A 24,815-nucleotide genomic window follows, 5' to 3' on the forward strand; every position below is an offset into this window, starting at 1 on the left:
TGACCATAATTTTAAAAAAACTATTCTCAGGCGCCTGGGTGGCTCAGTGGGTTAAGCCTCTGCCTTCGGCTCAGGTCATGATGTCAGGGTCCTGGGATCAAGCCCTGCATTAGGCTCTCTGCTCAGCATTGAGCCTGCTTTCCCCACTCTCTCTCTGCCTGCCTCTCTGCCTACTTGTGATCTCGCTCTCTGTCAAGTAAATAAATAAAATCTTAAAAACAAACAAATAAACTATGTTCTCCTTGTGGCAAATAAAAAAGCTCTGAGATAAAGGTAAAGTAGATAAAGGGTAATGCTTGGCAAACCTCATCTGTTGGGGGGAATGTGGTCAAATACTAACTTCATTAAGACATTTTCTCAAAAGCATAATTTAAAAAAAATGTAACCACATTCCCTGGTCCCTACCCCTTATTTTAGCTTCCTTCCATCAGTGTAACTCACGGGAGAACAAATAACAAATGTAAATTGTGGAGGAGGTTAAAATTGAGTGCTCTTTTTCAGGTGCAGGGTGTTGTTTCAATGACCCTACAAAAATAAAAACATCACAACCAAACCCCACAGAGGAGATGCAGTTAGCAGTCAGGCCCTTGCTTCTGACCCAACAGACTCACCACCGAGGCTGGCCACACCAAAGGCAGAAGAAGTCTGGAAAAAGATACTCTCCCTGGAAAGCATGCATACAGTTGAGCTAATTTGTTATTTTCATCTTTAAAATTATTTCTTGACCACAGTCAGGTTTCTTAAAGTGCAGGCTACTTCTCTTTTAGAGACCATGCCTTTTCTCTCTCAAGGCTGAATCAAACTCACTGATACCCAGGTCCGTGGTCTGTCATGTCAGCTCCCCGGGGCACTTTCCCTCTCGGGATAGGTGCCTCCCCTGCTGTTTTCGTCACTTCCTTCCCACTGGTGTATTCCTCCCATTGTGGCTCCAAATATCGAAACAGTCACCCAGAGACAAGAGCACAGGGAAACTAAATGCGGGGTTTTTGTTTTTGTTTTTCCCTTGTAAACTTAACTAATGGGGAGGAAAACTTCTTAGCTCCTTATTCACACCCTAAATTTTCTCACGTACTCTTATTTTCAGCATTGAAGTATTTCTGTCATTTTGTGAAAAGAAATTTTTTACAGGGTAAATTGCCTGTTGGGAGGGAGGTATGCCCTTTTAGGGGTCAATTTTTCAAAAACCAGGGGCACGTTTTCATTCAGGTCTGAATGAGTTCTAAAAATCAGCTTCCACCTTATGATTTAGTTCGTGTTTTTCAAGGTCACATGAGGCCAGTAAGGTATGCATACCATCACGCCAAGGAAAGAAGCGTAAGAGTTAAACTGCTTTCTAGATAATAAATAGCTAATGTATTTTATTTTATTTTATTTTATTTTTTTTAAAGATTTTATTTATTTATTTGACAGAGAGAGATCACAAGTAGGCAGAGAGGCAGGCAGAGAGAGAGAGAGAGGGAAGCAGGCTCCCCGCTGAGCAGAGAGCCCGATGCGGGACTCGATCCCAGGACCCTGAGACCATGACCTGAGCCGAAGGCAGTGGCCCAACCCACTGAGCCACCCAGGCGCCCTAATGTATTTTATTTTAGAATATAGAGCTCTGTAGCCCCTGTACCAAAGGTTTATATATGTTTATTCTATTAGATGTGTTGTCACTTCTACCACGGGCTGAGTTTTAGAATCCGAAAGTATGAACACTTAGTAGGAGACCCAACTACCTGAGTGATTCTGAATTTCATGAGGGTATGAATTTATTTAAAATGAGAGCTCCCAGTTCACTGTGATCACTGTCCCCTGATACTCTGGTAGAGAGACTGAGTGAACCAAGAGACCCAGGGGGATGCGTGTCAGGGATTGCGAGAGAAGATTTCAAGTTTCCACGTTCACTGAGAGTTAAAACTCAACCTCATCCTTGAAAATCTCTTAAAAATCACTCAAATGGCTCTTCAGCTACCGTACAGCCTCTCAATGTGTTCTTGGCAGGCAGTGTGGTTGTGTTTGGGTTTGATTTCCAGCGTTGCAAAAGATCAACCTGTTTTGTGCCGAGCAGTCCACGCGGTGGTTGGCTTGCGTTTAGAGGCCAAGTTTTTCTGGGGAAGAGGAGGAGATACACAGCCTGTTCAAAGCGCTAGACCCATGCCACGAGAGAGCCGCAATATGGAAGGACAGGAAGCCAGCACAGACTGAGAGGACAGAAGCCTCGCGTGCATTCCTTCACAATATTGACTGAGCACCAACCCGTTTCAGGGACCACATTACATACAGGGGAAAGCACGCTACAGGGAATGAAGGCCCTGCCATCACAGAGCTCACGTTCGAGAGAGCAGAGGCAGATTATGCACATACAGAAGGAAAGACATAAACTGCAGACGATGATAAGCTCCAAGGGGGAAAAAATACAGCAGGGTAAAAAAGCGAGGGGATGTTAGGGGTGCAGGAGTGTCTCAGATTGGGCAGGAAGGGAAGTCTTCCTGATAAAAGGTACTATCTGAGCAGGTATTTAAGATAACACTTGAACAAGGCGTGCTACTATCGGGAGGAAAAGCATGAGAGCTGCAGGAAGGAAAGAGGATAAATGTCCTGAGGAAGGAGCATGCTTGAGCCTGAGATGGGCAACACCAACTGGCTCATTGTCTACAGAGCCTGGCAAGTGAAACTGACTTCTTAATTTAAATTTATGCTATGTTAAGAATACATAGACATATTCCTGCAATGTAAATTATGTAGCACTTCCTACAGATCACGCAGCATTCTAAGTGTTTTTTATGTATTGTGAAGTTCCGTAACAAACCCTCTGAGGTGTCTATTATTACCTCCATTTACAGAGTGAGCATATGAAGGTTGGGGAGGAAAGCAGTCTATCCAAGATGCTACAGCCAGAGGTGGTGAAGCCTGATTTAGTATGCACATCATTTGATTACGGAGCCCAAACGGCCAGAGCTACATCGCAAGCCAGGGCAGGTGAATAAGACGTGATTCCATGAGGAGTTCCCTGAAGAGACTGCTGGCACACAACTTTTTTTTTTTTTTTTTAAGATTTTTATTTATTTGACAGACAGAGATCACAAGTAGGCAGAGAGAGAGAAAGGAGGAAGCAGCCTCCCTGCTAAGCAGAGAGCCCGACGCGGGGCTCAACCCCAAGACCCTAGGGTCTTGACTTGAGCAGGAGGCAGAGGCTTTAAACCACTGAGCCACCCAGGCACCCTGGCACACAACTTTTTTAACTGCTGCCAAATCATGAGAATACAGTTGATGTCTAAGCATTTACTAAATTTGATGCTATTAATATACCAGAACTGTATATTCATTATTAAGATTCATGCTTTAGAAATACAACATGTCACGGCTTAACTATATCTGTTCCTAACAACATATTAAAATTTTAAACATTGATTTATGTTTGAAAAGCACTGTCTATTCTACACCAAGGATCATTGGGCATTACACACTGTTAATTTAATCAAAACTTTTTGTTCGACATAAGCCTTCAAAACGTGCAACAATGAATTGTCTTTGGTGGTCAGATGTCAGTGATGGTATGCATCACAGTGCTTCAAAGGTGTTCCTGCCTGCACTAAGGGACCCTGACTCGTTCTGTGGCTCCTACCAACACCCATCGGCCAGACTCTGGTTATTCCCGGAGCTCAGAATGTTCTAGCATGTACATGTAGCGCTAAAGCTTGTACACACTTGAAGAGGGAATACATTTCCATCAAGCAGAAAATTCAAACCAAGTTTTAAAAAGAATTGAGTCATATAATGTTTTCATGCAGTAGTTCCTACTACATAAACATCTTCATTATACTCAGCTACTTCAGTTTAGATAAAGAAGTATTAACATTAGTTAAATAGTAAGAACTAGAAGACCAATTCTGAATTAATAAAAGCTTTTTGCTGTAATACGCCATTAATACAACTTCATCAAACAGTTTAAAAACCTACAATCATTTTAGCATATTTCTAAGGAGGTTTTCCGTTTTTTTTTTCTTTTCAAGGAGTATTTTTTAAAAAGAATGCATACTGGTTTGTGGGAAATTTTTAGATTCCTATGTATGTAAACATTTTTTTTATTGGACATGAAATCACAATCACCATAATATATGAAGTTTTTCTCAAATATATCTCCAGATCACAAACATATATAGTAGAAATAAAATAAAATTGGATATGATGTACCCATGGCATTCTACCACAATTCTTATTTTATTTTATTTTTTAAAGATTTTATTTATTTGACACAGAGAGAGACAGCCAGAGAGGGAGCAGAAGCAGGGGGAGTGGGAGAGGGAGAAGAAGACTTTCCACAGAACAGGGAGCCCGACACGGGGCTTGATCCCAGGACCTGGGCCGAAGGCAGATGTTTAACAACGGAGCCACAGGGGCCCCTCAGAATTCTTATTTTAAAAACAAATTCCGGGGGCACCTAGGTGGCTCAGTGGGTTGGGCCTCTGCCTTTGGCTCGGATCGTGGTCTTAGGGTCCTGAGTTCAAGCCTCGCATTGGGCTCTTAGTTTGGCGGGGAGCCTGCTTCCCCCTCTCCCTCTGCCTGCCTCTCTGCCTACTTGTGATCTCTTTCTCTCTGTCAAATTAAAAATAAATAAATAAATATATAAATCAAATTCAGTAATAGTAAAACTTCCCAAAGAAGTTTTACTTACTGCCAACTAAGGACCTATTGTCCAAAAAGTGGTCTTCCGAGTCGTAAAACAGCATTTCACTAAACCATTGTGCTTGCTTCAAATTTTCTAAGGACTTATTAAAGAAAAGGAAATAAATTTTCTTTACGAGAAAATGAGCAGCACATTTACTGTCACTGTGTGAACTAGTCAAGGGCAAAGTAATCAATACATTGCAAGCAATACAAAATAGTAATTTGTCTGCTATGTTTCTTGAGGTCCCTAAATAGGCTTTCAACACACAACGTGACAAAGTGATTGAGTTCATGCATTGTTAGGCATTGTTGTATAAGCTGTAGGAGATGCAAACTTTCAAGCTTCATCACCTAGATAAACCACTCACGACAAAAATTAAGTAATAATTAAATGCTAAGACTACATCTGCTACATTTCTGAGAGGGCAGGGATCATAACAACTTTGTTTCTCATTGTATCCCCAGAGCCTATTTTAGAAACTGACACATAATAGGCACTCTGCTTCTCTATGTTTAAGTCCTGTACCATTTTATTTCTCCAGGGTTTCTCCAACTGGGATCTATAAAGACCATGTGAAGTGGGGTAGATATAAGCATATGTTCAAGGATCTATGAATTAACCTCAAGAATCTGCCAATTTTTCTAAACAGTGCTTCTCAAAATGATTAGTATACAAACGTTCTGGACAATGTCAATCACCACATTTTAAATAAGAACTGTCCTTTGATTTCAGTGTCTGAGGTTTTATTTGTGATCATTATTGAATTTTTGGTAAGCAATCTTATAAAAGAAGCAGAAAGTTAACAACACAGGTTCTGAAACCAGACTGCCTGGCTTCGTATTCTAGCTCTACCACTAGCTGTGGTACCCCAGAAAAGTTATCCTGCCTCAGTATCCCCATCTGTAAAAATGTGGTAGAACTTGCTTGGGAGTCAAGATGGCGGAGGAATAGCAGACTGAGATGACATCAGGTCGCAGGAGTTCAGCTAGATAGTTATCAAACCATTCTGAACACCTACAAATCCAACAGGAGGTCAGAGAGAAGAGCAGCAATTCCACACTTGATCTTAGCCAAAAGGCCGAGAAGCGATGAGAGAGCAGCAATTCCAGAAACAAGAAATCGACCATATTCTGAAAGACAGGACGTGCGGAGAAGTGAATCTGAAGCGATGGGAAGATAGACCGCAGGGAGAGAGGCCGGCTTCCAGCAAGTGGTGCAGCAACGGAGCACAAAATCTAAACATTTAGAAGTCTGCTCCACTGAGGGACATTGCACCCAAGGCTAAGTGTCCCCTCTCAGGGACAATGTGGTCTCAGGTCCCGCAGGGTCACAGAAGGATCAGGGGTGTCTGAGTGTGGCGGGGCTACGAGGTATCTCTGATACCTCATAGGCATCGGCTATGAGGTATCTGCTCTGATAAAGCAGGGAAGCCAGCTACAGAGTTTGAGCCAAGGAGTGAGCTCTCAGCTCTGGGTTACCTTAAGCCGTGATCTGCAGCACAGTCGGGCTGCTCTTTGAGCAGGGACCCGACAAGTGGCTGTTCCACAGAGACTCACCTTCCTCCTCTGAAGGCAATCTGCTGGGTTTGGAGACTCCAAACGGGGCTGTGCACCACAGACAGAAACACTCGGTGATAGGCCAGGTGAGCTTAGAGCACGGCCTGAGACCAGTGAGATGCGAGTGATTGAGTGCTTTTCTCCAAGGGCGCACTGAGAGTGAGGCCCCAAGCTCTCACCTCCTCCAGGCTGGAGATTGGGAGGACGCCATCTTCATTCCCATCCTCCAGAGCTCTACTGAAAGTGTTCAGGAAACAAAAGCTCCCAAGAACAAACCCGAGCAGATTACTTAGCCCCGCCCCTGGCAAGAGTGGCACAATTCTGCCTCGGGCACAGACATTTGAGAATCACTACAACAGGCCCCTCCCCCAGAAGATCAGCAAAAACATCCAGCCAAAACTATGCTCACTGATCAAGGAGAACAGCGGAATTCCATGGGAGGAGAAAGCAAAGCATGGAATTCATGGCTTTCTGCCCATGATTCTTTGGTCTTGCAAAGTTAATTAAATTTTTTTAATTTTATTTTTTTCTTATTCTAATTTTGTTAACTTTTCCTCTTTCCTCTTTTAATGTTTTTACACTAGTTTATCTTAATAATACCTTTCTTTAAAAAAAATCTGTTTAAACCTTCATCATTAGAGTCATATTTTATCCTTCATTATATCTAACTATATTTTTTGTATACATATAGGGTTTTTTCTTCTAAAAAAAAGCTGGGATACAATTTCTTCTAATAGATCAAAATGTACCCATAATCTACCACAGGGCTTTTTTCTAGAATCCAGCCTGAGCAGATTCTCTCCACATTCTTTTTTTTTTTTCTTTTTCCAACCAACTTATGTTATCAATTCCTTTTTCAGAATATTTTTTAATTTTCATCTTTACAATCATATTCCACTTCATCATGTTTACCCTTATTTTTGTATATATGTAGGTTTATTATTCTTTAAAATTTTGGGAGGTAGTTTCCTCTAAGAGACCAAAATACACCCAAAATAAAGTGAGTGGCTCTGTTCTAGTCACCAGTCTAATTAATATACATATATATATTTTTTTAATTTTTTAAAAAAATTTCTTTTTACCCCCTTTTTTCTCCCCCCGATTTGGGGTCTCTTCTGGTTTGTTTAGTGTACATTTTTCTGGGGCCTTTGTCACCCTTTTAGTATTTTATTCCCTTGTTCATATATTCTTATCTGGATAAAATGACAAGGCGGAAAAACTCACCACAGAAAAAAGAACAAGAGGCAGTTCCAAAGGCTAGGGACCTAATCAATATGGACATTGGTAATATGGCAGATCTAGAGTTCAGAATGATGATTTTCAAGGTACTAGGTGGGCTCAAAAAAGGCATGGAGATATTAGAGAAACACTGTCTGGAGAAATAAAAGTCCTTTCTGGAGAAATAAAAGAACTAATATCTAACCAAGCAGAAATTTAAAAGTTATTAATGAAATGCAATAAAAAATGGAGACTCTTACTCCTAGGATAAATGAGGCAGAAGAGAGAATTAGTGATATCGAAGACCAAATGACAGAGAATAAAGAAGCTGAACAGAAGAGAGACAAACAACTACAGGAATGGGAGGGGAGACTTTGAGAGATAAGTGATACCATAAGACAAAACAAAATGAGAATTTGGATTCCAGAAGAAGAAGAAAGAGAGAGGGGGCAGAAGCTATATTGGAGCAAATTATAGTAGAGGATTTCCCTAATATGGCAAAGAGAACAAGCATCAAAATCCAGGAGGCATAGAGAAACCCCCTCAAAATCAATAAAAATAGGTCGACACTCCGTCATCTAAGAGAAAAACTTACAAGTCTTGGTGACAAGGAGAAAATCCTGAAAGCAGCTCAGGACAAGAAGTCTGTAACATACAATGGTAAAAATATTAGATTGGCAGCAGACTTATCCACAGACACCTGGCAGGCCAGGAAGGACTGGCATGATATATTCAGGGCACTAAATGAGAAAAACATGCAGCCAAGAATACTATATTCAGCTAGGCTATCACGGGAAATAGAAGGAGAGTTAAAAAATTCGAGGACAAACAAAGATGAAAAGAATTGGTAAACACCAAACCAGCCCTACAGGATATATTGAAAGGGATCCTCTAAGCAAAGAAAGAGCCTAAAACTAGTAGACCAGAAAGGAACAGAGACATACACCAACAGTCACCTTACAGACAATACTATGGCACTAAATTCCTATCTTTAAAGAGTCACCCTGAATGTAAATGGGCTAAATGCATTTCAAAATAGAAAAGACACAGGATATCAGAATGGACAAAAAAACCAAAACCCATTAATATGCCGTCTACAAGAAACTCATTTTAGACCCAAAGACACCTCCAAATTTAAAGTGAGGGGGTGGAAAACAATTTACCATGTTTATGGACATCAAAAGAAAGCTGGACTGGCAATCCTTATATCAGATAAATTAGATTTTAAGCCAAAGACCATAATAAGAGATGAGGAAGGACACTATATCATATTTAAAGGGTCTGTACAACAAGAAGATCTAACAATTTTGAATATCTATGCCCCTAACATGGGAGCAGCCAACTATATAAACCAATTAATAACAAAATCAAAGAAATACATCGACAATAATACAATAATAGCAGGGGACTTTAACACCCCCCTCACTGAAATGGACAGATATTCCAAGCAAAAGATCAACAAGGAAATAAAGGCCTTAAATGATACACAGGACCAGATGGACATCACAGATATATTCAGAACATTCCATCCCAAAGCAACAGAATACACATTCTTTTCTAGTTCACATGGAACATTCTCCAGAATAGGTCACATCTTGGGTCACAAATCAAGTCTCAACTGCTACCAAAAAGTTGGGATCATTCCCTGCATATTGTCAGACCACAATGCTCTGAAGCTAGAACTCAATCACAAGAGGAAAGTTGGAAAGAACTCAAATATATCAAGGCTAAAGAGCATCCTACTAAAGAATGAATGGGTCAACCAGCAAATTAAAGAAGAAAAATTCATGGAAACAAATGATAATGATAACACAACTGTTCACAATCTGTGGGATACAGCAAAGGCGGTCCTGACAGGGAAGTATATAGTGATACAAGCCTTTCTCAAGAAACAAGAAAGGTCTCAACTACACAAAGTAACCCTACACCTAAAAGGAGCTGGAGAGAAAACAGCAAAGAAAGCCTAAACCCAGCAGGACAAGAGAAATAATAAAGATCAGAGCAGAAATCAATGAAATAGAAACCAAAAAACAATAGAACAAATCAACAAAACTAGGAGCTGGTTTTTTGAAAGAATTAAAAAGATTGATAAACCCCGGCCACACTTATCAAAAAGAAAAGAGAAAGGACCCAAATTAATACAAGCATGAATGAAAGAGGAGAGATCACAACCAACACCAAGGAAATACAAACAATATAAGAACATATTATGAGCAGCTATACACCAGGAAATTTGACAATCTAAAATAAATGGATGCATTCCTAGAGACATATAAACTACCACAACTGAACCAGGAAGAAAGAGAAAACCTGAACAGACCCATAACCAGTGAGGATATTGAAGCAGTCACCAAAAATCTCCCAACAAACAAGAGCCTAGGGCCACATGGCTTCCCAGGGGAATTCTACCAAACACTTAAAGAAAAATTAATACCTGTTCTCCAGAAACTGTTCCATAAAATAGAAATGGAAGGAAAACTTCCAAACTCATTTTATGAGGCCAGCATTACCTTGATCCCAAAACCAGACAAAGACCCCACCAAAAAAGAGAATTACAGACCAATATCCTTGATGAACACAGATGTGAAAATTCTCACCAAAATACTAGCCAATAGGGTCCAACAGTACATTAAAAGGATTATTCACCACAACCAAGTGGGATTTATTCCAGGGCTGCAAGGTTGGTTCAACAACCACAAATCTATCAATGTGATACAATACATTAATAAAAGAAAGAACAAGAACCATATGATACTCTCAATAGATGCTGAAAAAGCATTTGACAAAGTACAGCATACTTTCTTGATCAAAACTCTTCAAAGTGTAGGAATAGAGGCTACATACTTCAATATCATCAAAGGCATCTATGAAAAACCCACAGTGAATATCATTCTCAATAGGAAAAAACTGAGACCTTTTCCCCTAAGGGCAGGAACATGGCAGGGATGTCCATTATCACCACTGCTATTCAACAGAGTACTAAAAGTCCTAGCTTCAGCAATCAGAAAACAAAAGGAAATAAAAGGCATCTGAATCAGCAAAGAAGAAGTCAAACTCTCACTCTTTGCTGATGATATGATACTTTATGTGGAAAACCCAAAAGACTCCACTCCAAATCTGCTAGAGCTTGAACAGGAATTCAGTAAAGTGTCAGGATATAAAATCAATGCACAGAAATCAGCTGCATTTCTCTACACCAAGAGTAAGACAGAAGAAAGAGAAATTAAGGAGTCGATCCCATTTACAATTGCACCCAAAACCATAAGATACCTAGGAACAAACCTAACCAAAGAGGCAAAGAATCTGTATTCAGAAAATTATAAAGTACTCATGGAAGTAATTGGGTAAGACACAAAGAAATGGAAAAGCATTCCATGCTCCTGGATTGGAAGAACAATTATTGTGAAAATGTCTATGTTACCTAAAGCAATCTACATGTTTAATGCAATCCCTATTAAAATATCATCCATTTTTTTCAAAGAAATGGAACAAATAATCCTAAAATTTATATGGAACAAGAAAAGACCCTGAATAGCCAGAGGAAAGTTGAAAAAGAAAACCAAAGTTGGTGGCATCACAATTCCAGACTTCAAGCTCTATTACAAAGCTGTCATCATCGTGACAGTATGGTACTGGCACAAAAACAGACACATAGATCAATGGAACAGAATAGAGAGCCCTGAAACAGATCCTCAACTCTATCGTCAACTAATCTTTGACAAAGCAGGAAAGAATGTCCAATGGAAAAAAGACAGTCTCTTCAACAAATGGGACTGGGAAAGCTGGACAGCCACATGCAGAAAAATGAAACTGGACCATTTCCTTAGACCACACATGAAAATGGACTCAATGTAAGACAGGAATCCATCAAAATTCTTGAAGAGAACACAGGCAGCAACCTCTTCGACCTCAGCCGCAGCAATTTTCTTCCTAGAAACACCGCCAAAGGCAACAGAAGCAAGGGCAAAAATGAATTATTGGGACTTCATCAAGATCAAAAGCTTTTGCACAGCAAAGGAAACAGTCAACAAAACCAAAAGACAATGGACAGAACAGAAGAAGATATTTGCAAACGACATATCAGATAAAGGGCTAGTATCCAAAATCTATAAAAAACTTGTCAAACTCAACACCCAAAGAACAGATAATCCAATCAAGAAATGGGCAGAGGACATGAACAGATATTTCTGCAAAGAAGACAACCAGATGGCCAACAGACACATGAAAAAGTGCTCCATATCACTCGGCATCAGGGAAATACAAATCAAAACCACAATGAGATACCACCTCACACCAGTCAGAATGGCTAAAATTAACAAGTCAGGAAACGACAGATGCTGGCGAGGATGCAGAGAAAGGGGAACTCTACTAGGCTGTTGGTGGAAATGCAAGCTGGCGCGGCCACTCTGGAAACAGCATGGACGTTCTTCAAAAAGTTGAAAATAGAGCTACACTATGACCCAGCAATCGCACTACTGGGTATTTACCCTAAAGATACAAATGCAGTGATCTGAAGGGGCACATGCACTTGAATGTTTATAGCAGCTATGTCCACAACAGCCAAACTATGGAAAGAACATAGATGTCCAGCAACAGATGAATGGATAGAGATAATGTAGTACATATACACAATGGAATACTATGCATCCATCAAAAGAAATGAAATCTTGCCATTTGCAACGACATGGATGGAACTAGAGGGTATTATGCTGAGCGAAATAAGTCAACCAGATAAAGATAATTATCATATGAGCTCCCTGATATGAGGAATTTGAGAGGCAAAATGGGGGTTTGGAGGGTAGGGAAGGAAAAAATGAAACAATATGGGATCAGGAGGGAGACACACTATAAGAGACTCTTTTTAATTTTTTTAAAGTTTTTTTTTTTTTTTAATTTGACAGAGAGAGAGATCACAAGTAGGCAGAGGGGCAGGCAGAGAGGGAGAGGTAGCAGGCTCCCCACTGAGTAGAGAGCCCAATGTGGGTCTCGATCCTAGGACCCTGAGATCATGACCTGAGCTGAAGGCATAGGCTTAACCCATGCAGCCACCCAGACACCCCATCATAAGAGACTCTTAATCTCACAAAACAAACTGAGTGTTGCCAGGGGCAGCGGGGTATGGAGAGGGTGGTTGGGTTATGGACATTGGGGAGGGTATGTGTTATGGTGAGTGCTGTGAAGTGTGTAAGTCTGATGATTCACAGACCTGTACCCCTGGGGCAAATCATACATTATATGTTAATTTTAAAAATGTGGTAGAATTGGATGTCTAACTAGTATAGATGTTATTAGGCTGACATTGTCTCATTGAAGAAAAAAAGGATAATTTTCTGGTGCCCAAGTTAGACAATAGACCTATACCTAGAAATACAGACCTAGAGTAGTTATCAACTTTTAAACCTCTCAATATTATTATTCCCATTTAGGTGAATGCTCTTTTTTTTCCTTTTTACATCATTAGGCATATGTGGAAAATGAACCTACCTTCCAAACATGGAGACCCAGTTTATACACATTCAAATGTTAATAATGGGTTTAAAGATTTTATTTATTTGCCAGAGGGAGAAAGAGAGGTTGAGAGAGAGGGAGAGAGAGTGAGAGAGACAGCCCAAGTGGGAAAGGAAGACGTAGGCTCTCTGCTGAGCAGGGAGCCTGATGTAGAAGTCAATTCCAGGATTCCAGGATCATGACCTGAGCCAAAGGCATACACTTAACCAATGAGCCACCCAGGTGCCCCTAAATAATTGGTTTAAAGCAATGATAAGATCGTATAGTGCTTAGGGTATATCCATCATCTGATCTCCATAAAATTTCCCTACAAGTAGCAAAGGTTTGGGAGTTACTGTGTCAATCAGCATATTATAAAATAAAATGATAATGTCATATTATTTGATGAATAAAAAACTCAGCATATGCATGTGTCTCCAATAAAGATTTCTAAGACTAATTAAAATAAATAATTCTTGAGTGGCAAAATAATTCCATTCCAAAGACCTGAGGAATCTATTGCTCTCAATACAAGTCTAATGATGCTGTATCCAAAAAAAAAAAAATGAGATATTAAAGTAGAGACAACTAAATTTAAGTGAGAAGTTATAAATTCTTAATAGGAATCTCTTTGTCCATTAAAAAAAAAATAGATGTCCATGTATTTTGAATTTAAGTAGAGTGACCTACAGAAACACATCTTTAAAATCTTTTGGTCTTTTATTAGTTTCATACTGATATTTTTCCAAATAGTTTTTTGTCATGTCTGGTATCATTTTAGTAAAGCAACTAATCATGAGTGAAGATATATCAACACATACTATGAATTTACTTATTATTGGAGGTCTGATTTGCTGATAGTTCGATAGCACAGCTGTGGTTACAAGCGAAAGTAGAGCCAATGAAATAAGAAACCTATGATTAGGGGCTGCTGGGTGGTGCAGTCAGTTAAGCAGCTGACTCTTGGTTTCAGCTCAGGTCATGATCTCAGGGTCCTGAGATCAAGCCCTGTGTTGGGTTCCATGCTCAGCACAGGGTCTACTTGAGATTGTCTGTCTACTCTTTCCCCCACTCAGGCTGTCTCTCTTTCTCTAAATGAATTAAAAAAAAAAAAAAAAAACTTAAAAAAAAAAAACCCTTTGCTTACAAAAATTTAGCATACAGTATAACCCTTTGGGAAAAGACAGTTGAAACTTGTTAAGAAAAAGAGAAAACAATTACTGGTTTCTGGAACTATAATGGAAAATGTACTATATATTTAAGAGAAAGAATGTGTCACACAGGAAACTGTAATATATGTTGAGGATTTTTAGGTGTTTGTTTTAGTGGGGTTTATCAGTATTCTTATATATACAACCAATGAAAATTACAAGTGGAATCAAGAAATAAGTTGGGATAAGAATAGATACCATGAGGAAGAATAGATTCCATTCAGCTGTCCCTTTTTTGATCAAATATTTAAGTAGATAAGGATAGAGTACCTTAGATTGAGCAATAAGAAAAAAAAAAGTGATGGATAGAGATAGTGATAATGTTTAACATCCATTCTTGAACTTGTTGAAATCTGTCATATCACATTTTAAAAAACACAGTTGATTATTTCTGCATGTAATTTAAGCACTTATTTTTTTTTGTCATGAATTGTTAGAAGTATCTCGTATATATTATTTGGTAAACAATTTTAATAATTTTTTTTTTATTTTTTTTTTAAAGGTTTTATTTATTTATTTGACAGACAGAGATGACAAGCAGGCAGAGAGGAAGCAGAGAGAGAGAGGAGGAAGCAGGCTCACCTGCCGAGCAGAGAGCCCGACGCGGGGCTCGATCCCAGGACCCCGGGATCACGACCCGAGCCGAAAGCAGAGGCCCCAACCCACTGAGCCACCCAGGCACCCCAACAATTTTAATAATTTTGTTTTTCAAAATTGCTTATCTTTAAAATTCAGCATTTCTAAATTCCTAAACCACTTTTCAGGTGAAGCCAATTTAATCATTGTGTGACCATATCCAACTCTCTTATCACAGAGCTTTCATGACATCACATTTGCCCTCTATAATGTCCCATTTATTCTTCAAAAAAGAAAATATTTGCACACATTGTAAAGCTTCATTTCTGAGCTTTATTTCAGTGGAGACCATTTAAGAAAGTGAAAGCAAACAAACAAACAAACAAAAAAAAGGAGATGAAAACCAAACAGGAATGATGAGAGAGTTGGTCAAATATAAATCTCCTGTTTTTAAGAAACTGAGTTCTCTAGAGTTTTAATTTTTGATGTAACCATAATGTAGGTTCAGGGTCATTTCTAAAACTCCTGAGTATCACAGTAGCCATTTGTTACCACTTGATATTCAAGGAAATATCAGATGATTGTAAGACAAAGACTGAAAAATAGTGTAGCACACACATTTCCCCCCATCTTAAAAATGTCACTCTGTTCAGCCCTATCTTCTACTGCTTGTTAGCAAAGATTATGTTACACATATTTAAATAAATTCTTCTCAAGTGATAAAGAAAAACTCTTGATTCTGATATCATCCAGTGATAGGCAATTTAGCATTTATAATAGCTCGGTCTGGGAGAATAATGTCATCCAGGATGAAAACATCTCTCCTTGACCAAAGAGAGACAGGCTCCTCTGAGCCCTCTTTTTGACTAGGCCTGGTCCTTGGGTCTTCTCTGAGGCCTGCCTAGCCCAGCTATAGCAAAAATCCTGTTAAGTTCACTTAGTGAGAATCTCTCCACTCCTGCTCTCTGAACAAGTTCTTCATCCCCCACGCTTGTTGGCTATAAATCCCCAGTGTTTTTACTGTATTTGAGGGGACACCCCATCTCTCCCCCCATTGTGATTAATCATCCTGAATAAAGTCTTGCTTACCTTTTAAAAAAAGTATCAATAATCATTTTTCTTTAACAAGGACATAGGACTTTCATAAGAAATTAATCTACCAATTTACTAATTTTTCAGGATCTGCCCAACTTTTACTTGTCTTTATGATCAAATATAATATAATTTAATCTGAAAATATAAATATGTAAGAGTTCTGATAGATATCAAGCAGTTAGGAGTGGAGGAAAAAACAAGGAAACCAAAAAAGGTGGTGAGATGTTACGGGAAAATTAGAAGAGGGAGGGAATAACGATTCATATACAAACATAGCTTTTGGTTAATGTTTCAGTATATATTTAGAAAAACATAGCCCCATGAGATCAGCCAAGATCAGAAACATAGATGCCTATAAGGATAATAGAAATGGAGGAAACCAGCTGTCGAAATAACCGAAGGGGATTGTGAGGAATGTGAAGACTGGGGTGGGGGAAGGGCACATCCTTCTGATGGTGGCACCTCCCAGTCCCCCCAGTTGATACTCCCAGGTAGCATTGCGGACCACTGTGGTTAGATTAGCTGAGTTTTCCCAGAAAACGCCAGGAATCCAGTTACTCTGGAGAAGGAACTAAATACAATTTTAGTGTGTGGTCCTACAATTCAAACAATTATAGTTATAAATCCATGCAAAGGATACCCCCACAAAGAAATGTGAGTAAAAATAAACATGCTTGGAATCAGAGAACATAATTAAGTGAATTTCCCAGAGGTTTTGATGTTCCCCAACCTAAAGTACTCAAGCTGATTTTCTTTATAGCCAAGAGCCCCTTATGTTCCTGCCCGTGCCTCACACCTCCTCCCCAACCCATCCTTTTCTGGTTGTGATTCTGAAACACACACAGAGTGCATATACACACATTCAAAAACTAGTGTTTAAGGATGATTGCATGTGGACTGTGATGAATAACAATGCCCCAAGTATGGAAAAATTGTAAATACAGCTTAGTTTAGGCCAACTATATGATCCCAGGCTAGGCGAAATCTATCCCACACCAACAGTTAGTAAACAAGTGCATTCTACTAATCATCTTTGTCTTCTAAGCATGGAGACTTATACAAGATAACAAACAGAAAAAAAAAATAGCAACCACTTTAGAAATACTTTTTTTTTTTCTGGTTTACCTTACATTTTCAAAATGGAAGTACAATACAAAACACACTACAACGTAAGCAGAGAGAGGTAAATGTACCCCAAACTAGACTTTGTAACTTGTTAGATGAAAGAACTACACCATCTAAATGGGGAAGAAGATCTCCAGTGGAAAGGAGTTTGAAGACAGACACAGGTGGGACAGGACTAAAACTGATCTTGGCGTAAATGAAGCTATCAGGGAAGTGAGCATCTATCTTGGTGAAATTAGACAAGAATTAGATATCTTATTTCTCCTGATGTGTGCATAAATATACATATCAATGTGATGAAGGTTGTTTATGAACTGAAGTAGAATGAGTGTTTGTTGACTTAATTACATACCTGTGAATAAACAAGTCTCATTTCGATAATATCTCTGGGCCCATTTAATAAAACCAGGTAAAACGTGGGGGAAAACTAATGGCAATTTTTCTCTTGATTGAAACCAGTTTATTCTGGGTTTGTCAACTTCCCTCATTCCATTTTCTCACTGTAAAATGTAGAGATGTATTTGAAACTGAAATCACTAGCGAGAGTGGGAAATATATGTGCAATGTGAAAGCACATTTTACTCATGAAGTCAGTCTGGTGATTCTGGGATCCACATATTATTAACGTCTGAAAGTCAAAAGACACATGGTATATAATTTTCCCACATCACAGAGGCTTCTGGAAACTTTTGGAACAGGTCATATGGTTCTTCCTCCATTTACAAGCAGAAATGTGGTTTAACTGCTTCCCAGACAAATTATTATTAACTGTCCCTTTTTTTTTTTTGCCCCAACGAAAGGACAATCTCAGTAATTTCCCCACCAAAAATCTCTTACATGGTCAAATTTGAATCTGTCCTGTTTAACTTAATTTCATGGTCTCTTGTTCTAGTTAGGGTGGAAGAATATCTTTCCCATCAGTAAATAGCTATTTTCAAAATATTTTCTATCCCTTCCATCAATACTGCCCAAATGATTAATTCTTAACTGTGCCCCCCACCACCACCCAATCCCAGCCTTAGTGGTTATTTCCAATGAACAGCCATCTCCTCTCACCCTCCCTCCCACCCCACCACATTTTTCATAAAAAGGGTAGTCCACATTGAAAGTAATACATTATAAAAATGTTGATTATCTCATAACACAGCTGCAACTCTTACATAGAAGCTCATTTCTTTGAATCCCATATTTCTCATTTTATCTTTGACATAAAATCATTGCTGAAGAACCCAAATGGATAACACTGGCTTTAATTTTATAATAACACTTTAAAATAATTTATGCTCTAAGTGCCTAGGAAAGGTATAATGTACATATGTAATTTCCTATTGGATAATCTGATCCTTGGAACAGATTTCCCTTTATTTCATATGTAATAATGGCACATGATAGAACATTTATAAAATACTATACATCTTAGAGATCTAAATCTCTGACTGTAACATCTGACACAAAAGTCAGAGAAGTTGGCTCAAAACGAGAACTAATCTGTTGGTGATTTCAGAACTTGATTTAAAATTATCACAAAGGGGGGCACCTGGGTGGCTCAGCCAGTTAGGCATCCGACTCTCTCTCTCTCTCTCTTTTTTTTAAATTAACACATAATGTATTATTTCTTGCTTCACGGGTACGGGTTTGTGAGTCTTCAGTCTTACACAATTCACAGCACTCACTATAGCACATACCCTCCCCTCAGCTCAGGTGCATTTTTTTCTCATTTTATTTAAATTCAATTAATCAACATACACTTCAAGCTCTGTGTTGGGCTCCACACTGGGAGAGGAGCCTACTTAAAAAAAATAAAGATAAGTAAGTTAAAAAAAAATTATCACAAAATGACAAATGACTTAATGATATATCTTACAAAACTGTACTTCTGTTGGCATTTATCTCATACAGATATGCCAGACCTATGTCAATTATGATCTGCCGTGCACCTCAGCACAACAGCTGTTCACAGGTCTTTGACCTCAAATTCTCTCCTCTTCCCACAGCATTAGCAGATAAGTAACTGTGATAGAAGTAATTTACTACCTCAGCTTATGCCCCTCTATTTCTAATTTTCCCCCCTTTATATCTTCAGTCTACTTTCTGTTCTTTGGTCTCTATGGAGAAAATGATCTTTGAAGATCTTCGGTATGTTTTTGCTCTCTCCTCTACTTGGACACATTCTTAATCTCATATTTAGAAACATGCACATCTCTTAACACCTACCTCTAATATTTGATAAATATATACTTAATGCTTCTTTGCTATTACCCTGTCTCTTTCATTTATCTTCAAACATACAGAATCATTTGACACTCTCTGTTGCCAGTTCTCCATTTCCCTAACCCATTACCAACTTCCGCCCAGGTCACCTGCACAAGGCTGTACTAGGTAGCCAAGGGCATCTTATTCTCTGAAGTCAGCAAAAATTCTCAGTCTTTGTTTTCCTTTACCTTTAGCAGCAGTGAGATTTGCTCATTAACACTGATTTCACTGTCTCATATCCTATATTCCAAATGTAGAGATTCCCAAGGGTTTGAAATCATCTCCCTTCTCTACATCTGTACATCTCTCCCTGGTCATCTTAACCACTCCTTTGGCAGTGTCTCCTTTTTGCAAATAACTCCCACATCTCTATTCTTAGCTCTGGCCTCCCTCAACTGCCTACTTGATAGGAATGTCCCATGGACAATTATAATATCCTATCTCTCACTCAGAATCTGCTTGGTCCAAACTTAACGTTTTTTTTCCCTTGAAAGAAATACACTCCTCTGACTTCCCTGTTTCTGTTTAGGGTTTTTCTTTTTCCAAGTTACCTAAACTCAGAATTTTATTTTTTTTTTAAAGATTTTTATTTATTTATTTGACAGACAGAGATCACAAGCAGGCAGAGAGGCAGGCAGAGAGAGAAGGAGGGGAAGCAGGCTCCCTGCTGAGCAGAGAGCCCAATACGGGGCTTGATCCCAGGACTCTGGGATCATGATTTGAGCCGAAGGCAGAGGCTTTAACCCACTGAGCCACCCTATACTCAGAATTTTAGAACATTCATCGGGCCAACTAGTTTTCCTATTTGTATCCCATCAAATAATCTTATTTCCTCTGCATATTCTTTTTCATTGCAATTTGTTTCTGTACTTCTTTTAGATTATAACTTCTGCTTAAAAATATTATAATGACTTTTTATTTGGTTTTCGCAAGGTGGCACCTTCCAACTCTACTTTCCCAAATGCAACCCACATTCTTCACTTCATAATATGAATGGCCATTCAAAATTATCACTTTCATTATGTCATGCTATTCAACATAATTCTGGAATACAAACTCCTAATTCTTGACATGGCACCCAATGCCTTTCTTCTGGTTTTATCTTCATTTCCTGTTCTATTTTCCCCCAGTAGTCCTCTCTGCCCCTAACCCCGGACAATATAAGCTATATGTGTCTGCTTAGTATTTCTCATGCCTAGTTCATGTTTTCTCAGCTCCATGCCCTTATTCATGCACAGGTCTCAACCTGCCAGAATTCTCTTTTTTCTCCTCCTCCTGCTAAAATCTTTGCCTACAAACAGTCTATCATTTCATGACTATCTAACTTTCCTACTCTGACTCAAGCCTTCTAGGATCAATCCAACTGAAAGTAATTTCTCTCTCCTGTACACTTTTCTAGCACTACCTTGTATCACTCACAAAGTACTTATTATATAGCATTATTTACTGCCCTAAAGTGTGAGGATTTGGATCCATGCATTCTCTCCTCCATTGCCTCCCCATATTAGATAGTACAATTTCTCAAGGTCAAGGTTAATTTTTAATAACTTTGAAATCCACTTTGAAGCCACTGCACTTGGCATAGAGTCTTACACAATGCTGGAATTTGATAAAAAAAAAAATGAAATGAAATCAGACTAAAAACAATTACATCTAGAAAAATACAAGATATATAGACCTGATCATTAGTAATTACCCCTTTCTAACTTCTAGAGTTCACTAAAAGCCAAACACAAGTCTTGGGTGACTTTGTATTATGCAAATTTCCCGTTCTTCACATTAGAAAAAAAATTAAAAATCCATAAGTTAATGCAGAATTTGGCTTAATTCCCAAAGGAGGAAAAAACTGTTTCATTTAAATGTTCCCTCTAGTCCTCAAGAGTCAGCATTTTTTGATGTGCATAAGTGAGAGAGAAGACAGAGTGTTATCTTCTTAAAGTAACCTCCAGAGAGAAATCAGTTTTATTTACATAAATGAAAAACTAAAAGTGAAAAACTTAAAAATAGCAATTTTGGTTAAGAGTCTTTCCATTATAAAAATGTTTTAGTGTAGTATGAGGTTTAATGTTAGATTATTCCCTCCTACTCACCAAAAAATCAAACAAATAGGATTAAAAAATGTAATGGTGCCATTTTAGTAATAAATATATTTCTCTAACTGTACGCTCGAGTAAATGACAATGTATTAAATATCTCTGATGAAGAGACAATATTATAATCTAACAGTGAAAATTACATGTGCTTGCTAATTTAGACTTTGATTACTTTAGCATTTGATCACTGGAATTCTTTGTATTTGAAATATTCCAAGAAGTCCATTAGCAATTTTAAAGCAAACTGTATGAAAAAATATGGCTTTTGTAGAATAGAAAGAAATGAAGAAATTAATCATGGGACGTACTGAAGAAACGGAATAGGTATTTTATTAAGAGAGTAATATATTCCACGAATAACAATGTTTTCGATACGATGATAATTAAGAGGTAGTACACAGGGTTATAGCCACAAATTTTACTTTGGAGAGTCATGATCTGACATGAACATTGCTATAACACCACAGGGTCCCCCACACAGAGCTCCTGATTGTCATAGTTGGACATTCAAATAGCAGAAGAAAATGCCTTTTGAAAAATAAGATTAGAGGGACGCCTGGGTGGCTCAGTTGGTTAAGCAGCTGCCTTCGGCTCAGGTCATGATCCCAGCGTCCTGGGATCGAGTCCCGCATCGGGCTCCTTGCTCAGCAGGGAGCCTGCTTCTCCCTCTGCCTCTGCCTGCCACTCTGCCTGCCACTCTGCCTGCCTGTGCTCGTTCGCTCTCTCTCCCTCTCTCTCTCTCTGACAAATAAATAAATAAAATCTTTAAAAAAAAAAAAAAAAAAAAAGAAAAATAAGATTAGACTACTGTATAGACAAGAAAAGTAGAAAAAACAGTGTAACTACTGAAATAAAGAAGGAGAAAGGAAGTCTGTTTACTAGGTTCTTTTGCAAGCAGGGAACTGAAATTTATTCTATGAAAGCACAGAAATAACATAGAATGTTCTTAGGACAAAAGGAAGAACAGTTATGATCAAGACAAATGTTAGATGGATGCTTTAATTTGGACTGGATGCTAACCCCTAATAAATTGTTACATGGACTATTGTTTAAAGAGGTCTCCTTGGTTCAGAACACAACCTTCTATTATTGCCAATGTCTTTATGAGTCTTGCCACGGTGGTATCCTACTTATCTAGATAACATACAGAGAACCAAAACCCAATTCATAAAACAGATTAGGGAAAGACCCCATCTTGACCCATAACTGTAACATCATTTACTTACTGTTAAGTTTGATCTTCCTATTCTATCCAATCCATAAAATACTTAATTTATTGTTACTAGATAAAGGAAGTAGCATTTGAATAAACGCATTTTTCAAAAACAGGCTGCAGCATGTTTATGACGAAATTTGGGAGGTTTAGAAAAAGTGGCATTAAGTTGGGAGATTAAATATTGATTTTATGATTTGGCCAGCCATTTAAAATAAACAATCTCATGAGTCTGGCTTAAATCTAGGATATCTCAGTGTCTTTTTCATTTTTTTTTTAGGTCAAGTCAGATTGCTCAGCTAGCTCTTTTCTCTCTAATCCATTATAATGTCCTCAAGACGACCATTTGATCAACTACTTAACAAAAAAACCCTGACACTTAAGTGACTGATACTCAATGAGTAATGGTTGAACTTAACATTGTACTTATTATGTGAATTATAGGCATTATATTAATCAGTGTGAAGGGAAAAAAAAAAGAAAAAAATAAAATCAACAACCCTGATTCTTGCCTTCAACGAATGAAGCTATATAATAAAGATCTCAGGGCGCTGGGTGGCTCAGTCCGTTTAGTGTCCGACTCTTGGTTTCAGCTCAGGTCATGATCTCAGGGTCTTGAGATCAAGCCCCAAATTGGGCTTCACGCTCAGTGTGGAGTCTGCTTCTCTGTCTTCCTGTCCCTCTCCTTCTGCCCTCCCCCCCACCCGCACATGTGTGCACATGCATGCTTTCTCTCTAAAATAAATAATCTTTCAAAAAAATTAAATATCTCATATTCAACCACTATAAACACTATACAAAGATGGTCACCTCAGGCATTTACAAAGCTACACCTCTTAATGCCTCCTATGTCTCCCCCTGCGCCTCCTAATTCCCTTTTCCTGATGTGTTTATCCACAAAGCACTTATTACTGTCTGATATCATATATGTTTTACTTATTTTTCTACTTCAGCTTCTCAGACCAGACTGTCAGTTCCTAACGGGCAGGGACTCTGGTCAATTTTGTGCACTTCTGCATATCCAGTGCCTGGAATGGTCCTTGGCATTTAACAGGTACTCAGTAAATATTTACTGAATACATAAATGAGAGGACTGTTACTATTTTCATTTCCTAATCTTCTGGCTTGCATTTCCTTCGATATACTGCATTTCCCCATCAAGCTTTCTGTTACGCACCGAGTGGCCTGGGTTACAATGTGATCCCACTTATCAACTGCGATACTGAGTGAGTTATTAATTTCTCTGGGCTTGGGCAGAATGGGGACCACAGAAATATCTGTGGGTTGTTGTGAGAAATGAATGAGGGAATTCCCATGAAGTACTTAGCACAGTGTCTGACACATAATCAGTGTGTTCAATAAATTTTAGCTGTTATTGTTCTTACCACTATAACTATTAAGTTATTTTCTTCTGTTGCAAACAGCTCACCAATTCTTGAAGTACCTCATAATTAATGAAACTGGGGACATCGACATTCAGGGCTAAGGTTACATGTGGTTGTATTTGCTTAAAAAAAAAAACAAAAAAAAAACAACTCCCCCTGTGGGTTGCATTCAGGGAGCATTAATTCTCCTCTTTTGTGCTCCTACTAGACTGTATATACCTCTGTGTAGCAATTGCCACAGTATTTGAACCAGTTGATTATCTTCAGTGTTCTCCACTCCATTATGTGGTCTTATAGGGAATGAAATCTCTGTATCCTATGGCAAAGCAGGCACTCTATAGATGTTTGCCCAACGGATGAGTTACTGTATAGAAATGAGACTTATCCCACTATCTGTAGTCATATCACACATGCACTTTCATTACTGTTTCAAAATTACATTTCTCAACAGACAGTCAAGACCTAGAGAGGAAGGGGAGAAGGCTTTAGCATTGGAGGGCGATGCCAGGCCGTGTGCATGAGAATGAAAGCAACGCGCTGGAGGTCAGTGGTGTGTGGCAAATAAAAAAATGCTTAGAAGACAGATATAAAACTGGTTCTTATTTTCTCATAAATGGTTCCTCCATTTCAATAGTAATGATCTAATTTATATCCATCCCACTTTATGGAAGTGTGACTACCCAGGGAAAAATTCTAATAAAAACATACTTGATAAAGTTGAAAAGCACAGTTATTAGAAATGAGGACTGTGCAAGAGGCAGAGGCACAGCTCGAGGTCTGAGTGTATGTAAAGATCAAAAAAAGCTTATGATGTTAGGAAATCCTTAGGTATTTAACACCACAGCAAAAAACACTTTCAGGGAACTGATTTTAAAAGCAACCAAATGCCAAGTATTTGATAATGCTAAAACCTGTATTCAAATGATAAAACCGTATGGTATGGTGCTTTACA

The 24,815-nt window shown here is 38.5% G+C and overlaps 1 protein-coding gene across 2 annotated transcripts in view; it reads right to left on the reverse strand.

Moving 5' to 3' along the window:
• The window catches only part of TMTC2 (transmembrane O-mannosyltransferase targeting cadherins 2), a gene marked incomplete at its 5' end in the record, with an annotated part of 430,973 nt that overhangs the window by 37,870 nt on the left and 368,288 nt on the right, over nt 1–24,815 (reverse strand). The window lies entirely within an intron of this gene.

The sequence above is a fragment of the Martes martes genome, assembly GCF_963455335.1.
Source record: "Martes martes genome assembly, chromosome: 8".
NCBI classification, from domain to species: Eukaryota; Metazoa; Chordata; class Mammalia; order Carnivora; family Mustelidae; genus Martes; species Martes martes.